General features: G+C 33.1%; 1 long non-coding RNA gene across 2 annotated transcripts; it reads left to right on the top strand.

Annotated features, from left to right (window-relative positions):
• The first annotated feature begins 319 nt into the window (after positions 1 to 319).
• Positions 320 to 6,861, top strand: LOC134249295 (uncharacterized). 2 transcript variants are annotated; one of them, XR_009988246.1, is made up of 5 exons: positions 320 to 397; positions 4,382 to 4,464; positions 5,335 to 5,437; positions 6,028 to 6,179; positions 6,673 to 6,861. It is a non-coding gene; the product is annotated as an uncharacterized LOC134249295 (long non-coding RNA). The 2 variants fall into 2 exon arrangements; XR_009988247.1 differs by having other exon boundaries at positions 6,028 to 6,183.
• The last annotated feature ends 1,349 nt before the right edge of the window (positions 6,862 to 8,210 follow it).

Raw genomic sequence — 8,210 nt, 5'->3', positions numbered from 1 at the left:
TAAAAATTTGGATACCTAAGTTTTAAATTGTTAAGTATGTATATTGCAGAGAGAAAGAGAGAGAGAGAGAAAAAAAAAATTGAGAAAGTGATATAGCATAACTTAGATTATTGAGGCCCCAAAGGCACCGTGCATGCTGTATGTTGTAAAATGGCAACGTTTCGCCTTTTATCATGTTTATTAAAATGTATGTTCTCTCTCTATATATAAATGAATACTTTTCTGAATTAAAAAAAAAAAAATTTAACCCCGCTCAAATTATCCGGATGATAATAGTTACACCGAGCATGGTTTTGTAGTTAAATTCAGACTGTAGAACATCCGGTTTGAATACATGTGTTTTCTGACTTTTCGGATAGCCAACTCTTGTTTTTTGGAACTTACGACTTATGGCAAGGTATAAATTAAATATTTTTGGTTCAAAACTTTGATAAAAGCATCGATATTTTTACAAAAAGTGTCTTCAATCTTAGCTTATCCGATTATTCATGAAGGATATCCTCATCAGAACAGTTGGAATAGATTGTAGCGAATAGCATAATCCTTAATCATATGCATGACGATGATATGGAGGAAAAATATACATAAAAAAGTGAATGTAGGTGAAAGCCTGTCCACTTTTCTGAAGAGATTAGGTTTGTTTTATTGTTTATAGTTTACTGCTCCAGTGATTGGGATAAGGCCTAAATAAATAAATAGTGTGTTTCCGGTTCCCCGACCGACCCTAGAATATTCGAGCCGATCCTGAACATTTTTTTCTGTCATATATTTCCAGGAGTAACAGGGTTTCAGATTGGTGTCGACCCTCGGCCATTTATACTGATAAAAATTCAAATGGCAGGGAAAAAAATAAAATTTACCTGCCAAAATGGCCTGTAAGTTTAACATTGATCAGACATAACGGCCGAATGACTTCTGTATGTAAAGGGCAGTCGTATATTTTCCCCCATTCAGATCCGATTATTTTTTTTACTTCTTTCTGCAACTGCAGATTTCATCAGTCAACACCATTTGAGTATTAGATCTTGACAAAAAATACTTTAATTTTACTTCCAAATCCAAGTGCAAAGAACACAAAAGTAGTGATGAATGTTTAAAACATCGAAGGATTCCATGCCTTGTTGATATTTTTACCGCCATGATTGAATATGGGGTCAGACTCATAACAGGAAAAAGACAATGTTGCAAGGTTTTACTATAGAAAGGAAATCATTTGTTTAGTCTAGACAATCTGTAAATTAACGTAATACATATAATCAGACTAACAAGTCTAATTTTTGGATAACTACTTTTAAAACTTGTACATGTTGTAATCCCAAGAAATAAATACCTGTACTGATGTACATGTAATAAAGGTGGGACTAATATCAGTAAAATACCCATTGAATGGAATTTAAAAAAAAAAAGTAAATTCCCCTTCTGTTTCATTGTAATGATTTAGTTTAAAGTAAACAAAATATATTATTTTCCACTTTATTAAAAGAAAATTAATGAACATTTTTGAATATTTTATGAAATTAAATGATTTTTTTTTAAAGTCTGACTGAAATCTGAGCAAGTTAAATAACTATTCTATATTAATTTCATTAATGATAAAAAAATTGATTCTAATCAATTATGTCCAGCCGATTATTACCGATAATCGATTTTAATTATTTTTCCAATTTCCCTTTACTATCCGGCAACGAGAATTCGGTAAAAATGACTTAAAATAATGTTATATTAAAAAATTAAATGAAACCAATTGAGTGACACTTGTTCAGTATTTTACTTCTTAAGACATTGACCTGACTTCATTTAAGCATGGGATGAAAGAATTTTAAAAGGAATTGTATATTTTCAACTATAACTTGGCTTGCTAAAATGATAAATGTTGAACGGACCCGACACTATTAATTGGCCTATAATTTTAGGAAGTTTAGACAGAATGTCCTTTAACTTTTCTGGTAAATATGCCAGATGTCCTATAGTTACAGTTCAATATGAAAACCCTAATTAATTATTCTAGTTTTACTGTTAAAAATCTTAATCTGAATCACTTCCCTGTTTGAAAAATGCTTATCATAGGCACATTAATCAGAAATATTTTGAATGTTTTTTCTATAGAGGAAAATGGCAGCGTGCTTGCCAATAAAATGTTTAAATAAAATAAAATGTTTTTCCTACCTACCTACCCTATTTTTTCTCAGGGTGGATTAGGAAACACACTATTTATTTATCCTGGCCTAAGCTAGGGAGTAAATGTGACAATGGCGCACTCTAAGTCAGTGTCAATGTGACATTTCAAAATTCAATGCGCCAAACAGACTTTTTAATGGGACATTTCCTAGTTACAAACTTGCAATTGATTTCTTGCTGTTAGAATTTCAGTTGACTTTACTTAATTGAAATTGTCAAATTATTAAATGACGACATTAAAATATACAAAATTAGTATATTCAAATTCACAAGTGTCAGAAAATAAATAAACACGGCAAATTAATTTCAATTCTTTATTTTTTGTCTCCGATGTTTGACATCTTTAAAATGATTTAAAGCCTGGTTAAGATCTATACTGCTTCCCTCCGATTCATGTTAAATTTTCGTTTCGGTTTTTCCTCCGAGACTACATCAGTCTTACCGCCAGATTCATCTCCATTCGTTCTGTCAGTATGTTATACTTCTTCCGGGTCATTTTCTACCAATCTACTTGAATTCTGTTTGTTAGGATTGTTAAAATTAAGAAAAGTCTGCCCATTATCGGTACGAAGTATTTTCTTAGGCAGCATGCTGCATGCCTGACACCAGTTTATTTCCTGTGCATTAGCCAAGCAGAAAACACGTAACTGTTTGATTAGATACTGGAGAAAAGAAAGTCATATGAACGCTTTAATTGAACGACATTAAATACTATTTTATCAAGCGTAAATTGACAGCGATTGTTTTGGGAAATACTACAAACGCTTGGGGGAAAGCTCAAAGTTTAAAAGTAGGTAGTGCATGATTATATATGCGCCACGATGGCGCAGCGATTTTAATTTTAATGTGACATTTTGAAATTTAATGCGACTATGGCGCAGGGCGCGTGCTTATCCCAATCACTGCTGCTCAAAAGATTTTTTTGTAATGTCTAACCTGTTGAGATGAAGATGTAAAAAAAAGAAAAGCCTAATAGTGAATTAACATTGATAGTATGTCAAGAAATGCAAATGAATCATCAGCTTGAATTATCAGTTTTTTCACAATTATTGACCTGAGTAGGTCAATGTATAACGAATAATACATACTCTTTTCCAATTTATCACATCCTAGCCCGAGACACCAATATCAGCCAGAGGGACAGAGGCCCTAGGGCTGATATTGGTCTAAGGTCTGATACAGGATGTGAATTGTGATGTGGAAAAGGGTATGTTTCATTATGTTTATTACAAACTTGGTAATAGAATACAGAACACTTCAAGTTGAGAAGATCAAGAAAATAAGTAAATAATCATGCACAATAAAACTACTTACATACATGTACACGGTATTGTCTTACTGAACAGATTAAGCTGTCATTAGGTCAAAATTGCAAATAATAACATGCTTCTTATATCTGTATATACAGGTAACTCTTGATGGCTTGAACTTCATTTCTCGGAAGTTCTTGATCACTTGAAGTGTCTCCGGTCCCGATTTTTTCCACTATATAACTAAGCAGATTTGCTCTTGATTTCTCGAACTCCTGATCTCTCGAAACCCTTGATCCCTCGAAGTCAAAATGCAGTCCCGCTGTGCTGTGAATTTTACCCTTGATACCTCGAAGTGGCTGTGTGTATACCAAGTTATAATGTTCAAACTTTTGCCATAACTGTATATCTGTCAGTGTGTGTCTGTCTGAGTGTCTGTTGTCAACTTAAACCTTCACCATAACTTTAGAACTATACGAGATAGTGGCTTCATATTTAGTATGCATACTCCACTAATGAAGTGCTTTCAAATGGCAACAAGGACAATGATTATGTGATCTTGACTGTGACCTGTATGCTAAAAAAAAATTGCATTTTTGAACTGTGTTGCTGTGTTTCACAAGCGCATCTTGTTTTTAGCTCTACTGGTCAGAGACCAGAAGAGCTTATGCGAAAGTAATGCGTCCGGCGTCCGCTGTCTGTCTGTCCATCTGTCTGCAAACACTACTCCTCCTTAAATTTTAGTCTGATTTCAATATAACTTGGCACACAAGTAGACTATACTAAGATACATAATTCTGTGCATCAGTTTTTGATAAGTACAAACCAGTAGAGCTACAGTCTCGACAGAGACTTCTGGTTATTTTTTCTTCCATTCCGGTTGTTTCTAATGCTATTACATAATTAGTTTAAATTAGAATGCAATAGTACCTGGACATAATTTATTATTTCAGAGAGAAAAAAACTGTGACTTTAAAAGAAAACCAGTGAGATAAAATCATAGAAAATGTATGATGATTCAGGATGTGGTCATTTGGTAAGTGGTAATTCATTCATGATTAGTATGTATATGACAATTGCCTGAAAAAAAAAGATTCTAAATTTTATTTAAATACTGAACTGTGGTATATCAGCTGTGAGCTACAAGAAGTTTTATGTAAAAGCTAGGGCTGAAACAATTTGCCCCCTCCATGTTATGTGTGTATTGCTATGATTGACATACAATCAGTTCTCTAATACATACACTTCAATAAAACTTTGTCGTCTTGAACCTGAATTGAACAGGAAAAAAATCTGAGATCTCTCCAAAAATTTGAATGAAAAAAAAGGAAATGCTTATTAACTGATTTCTTGCTGTCCAGTATTTTGATTACTTAAAGGAAGCTCTAAAAACTGCTCACTAAAGAGTTCTACTTTAATATCAGGTAGTTTTATGAAGTTAGAGTGATCTGCCCATAGATTAAGATTATGAAAAATGTTATTTTACAGTCAGTTAGATTATTTTTAGTAGATTAAATTATTTTTAGCATTATTTAAAATAAAAAAAAATAGGAAATTAATTATTTTCATAAATTTTTCCATTGTAAGTAAACAGCAATGATTTCTGCTTACAGATAGTCCATTGTCTTTGAAAATTTCTTGGGGGAAATGAGGCACATACCATATGTTCTAAATGAATAAAAAAGGCTCATTTGTATGAAATATGATAGATTTTTTTCTCTCCAAGGAATAATTTCTGCAAGTCACTAAGTTTTTAGAGTTTCCTTTATTTTATAGATATTCAATGAAATTATTTGAAGTATTAAACTTTGGTAAATTTTATGATACTAAAAGGTTATATGGATAAAAAAACAGCATGCGTGTATGACAATAGGGCTTAAATTTTTAATGTCTCTTATTTTTTCAGTGACATTAAAACAGGAATTGTCATCACCAATAGACGAATTTCACATTCCCAAGAGTTTTCTCCAATTGTCGGCGTATCGCTCATTTTTCCCACTTTGTCCTTTGTAAGTTACTTGTTAATATTTTCAATCTTCAAAAATATTGGACAATTATGATCTGTATTGCCAGAGTATGGGGGCAACATGAAAATCATAATGAATATGTTCATACAGATTTTATTTCTAAGATATTGTCCCTCAAAGTTGATACGGTTAAAGAGGGAAAACAGCGTCTTAAGCCGGTTGACCCCAGATCGACCCTGAGAAGGGGAATAACTTTTGTAAATGTGAAAGTCCTTTATGGTATATCATATAGATCTAAAACTCACTGAATTTTGATCAGCCAATTCATGAACAGGATGAATGGATGTATATAATGTTGGTCAATATATGTAAAAAAAAAAAAAAAAAAATTAAATTACTTGTTTATAATATATATACATTTGTGGTATCTCTCCCATTGAAGTTTATAAACTTGTTATTTATTTCTTAAATAAACTGAGCGTACATGCAATACCGGTATAAAATTACTCATAAGATACATGTATACTTAAACCATGATAAAATCATGTGTCCAATGCAGCATATGATAAATCATTAGCATACAAGTACATGTGTATATATACTGTAATACATATATATTGCATTATTTTTAGGTCCTGTTCTGTGGATGCCCTAAGACAGTGTCTACCAATCACACCATCTGATAATCACTTGTTCTGAGCATATTTCTCTCTCAAACTTAAACTACAGAGAGCCTGTGGATAGAGGATGAAGAGTGACCTTGGACTAATTTTCTAGGTCAAAGGTCAGTATCAAAATCTACTGTATATCTTTATTTAAAATCGTAGTCCAGAGTATATTTCTCCCCTGGTGTAATCTAGCTTTTGTGCAATGGGGTGGAGAGTCTGCAATGATCTTAAACCAATTTCTAGGTTGAATATCAAAATTAAAAAAAAAAATCTCTCCCTAATATTTTTGTTATTATAAAGGGCATGTTTTCTCTCAAACTAATCAAACTTAAAGCAGGGTTCTTAGTATGAGATACATGTAGTAATATATTCTCAATGACATAATAAGGCTGAAAACATTATTTATATTATGTTATTTTTTTTCACTTATCATAAAGCATTAAATATTAAAGAGATACATTAAATGCTGAAATCATATGTATCATGGTCATGGAAAGTAATTATTGATATTGGTATTTTAAAGGACATTGACTGATCTTTCAGATTTCTAAGTTGTATTCAAGCATTATAATTCTGACATCATATAATAATTTTGTATGAATATTGCAGATCATATGTGATGTGAAGAAAACCAGGAAACTGATGTTGAAAGAAGTACTTAATGACCCTTATGAATGGACTTAAATGTGAAAGACTGTTCCATTGTTTATCTAAGATATATGAATTTATTTAATATTTTGATATCATTGAAAAATTCAGTTACAGTTTTTGTACATCAAATGAATTATTAAACACATAAAATGGTAATGCTTTTTTCTTTTACATGTAATAAATTTTTTTGATAGATTTTTAAAAGAATACGCATTATTTCACATTGCTTCCTTTAGAAAAGTTAGGGAATCTTGAAGTTACCCAGTAATTTCCACCAGGAATGGGACTCCAGATAATTCCACCAAGTTTCCCCCACACAGAAAGTGCTACACAAGTTCCATATAGTTTCCTGAGTCAAGGAAACTTCAGGAATCATAAGGTTCACGAGCTTCCATGTAGTTTCCCATAAAAGAAAACCTTAAGATTCCATCAAGTTTCCATTCCACGGAAACCACTACGCTCATATTCCATATGGTTTCCTGATTCGAGGAAACTTTAGGAATTGTGAGGTTTCCCGAGCGTCCATGTAGTTTCCCGTATAAGGAAACCTAAAGATTCCATCAAGTTTCCATTCCACGGAAACCACTACGCTCCAATTCCATGTGGTTTCCTGAGTCAAGGAAACTTTAGGAATCGTGAGGTTTCCCGAGCTTCCATGTAGTTTCCCGTAAAAGGAAACCTAAAGATTCCACCAAGTTTCCATTCCACGGAAACCCCCTACGCTCCGATTCCATCAAGTTTCCTGATTCTGGAAACCAGTGGAATCTTCAGGTTTCCCATTACGGGAAACTACGTGGATGTTCGGGAAACTTCAGGTTTACAGAGGTTTCCGTGGTTCAGGATACCTTATGGAATCGGAGCGTAGGGGGTTTCCGTGTCACGGAAACTTGGCGGAATAACCTAGCATCCGCTACGGAAACCACTGGGAAACATGATGTAAACTTGAGGTTTCCATGTGGTTTCCATAAAGTTTCCCATGATGGGAAACCACTTTTTTCACCCAGTGACATTTTGTAATATTCTTACTATTTTCGTATTGACCAACTTTTGGAAATGACCTTTGTCCGGTCCATTTCTCCAGAACAGCTGAAGATATGAAAGTTTACTGTGTCAGATATCATAGATCTGGACTTGAAGATGTGTCGAACAACATTTTTTCCGTCGTCAATTCTTCCGGTCGTCACAGAAAAGGGGATTAAAAGTCGATTTTTTAAATTTCTTTGTCTTTCTTTCTATCTTTTTCTGTGATATTCATGACATAAGTAAAGACCCCTATTTGCTGATTTTACGTATAACCAGTTTCTTGATTTGATAAAGAAGGAATTAAATATCTTTGAATGTCTAAGAACTTTTGCAAACGTAGGTTCAACGTTTCCTTAAACACTAAAAAATATTAATTTTTTTTTCTCATAAATAGACTTCGCGGGGGGAAAACCCATTGTGCAATACCCAAGTGTCCAGGTAAAGTCTTTGACGCCGCGATGGCGAAAGGACCG

This window comes from Saccostrea cucullata, unplaced genomic scaffold (genome assembly GCF_032062105.1).
Source record: "Saccostrea cucullata isolate Sc308-1 unplaced genomic scaffold, CSIRO_AGI_Scuc_v1 ctg19980, whole genome shotgun sequence".
Classification (NCBI taxonomy): domain Eukaryota; kingdom Metazoa; phylum Mollusca; class Bivalvia; order Ostreida; family Ostreidae; genus Saccostrea; species Saccostrea cuccullata.
This window is presented reverse-complemented; position numbering and strand designations above follow the sequence as displayed.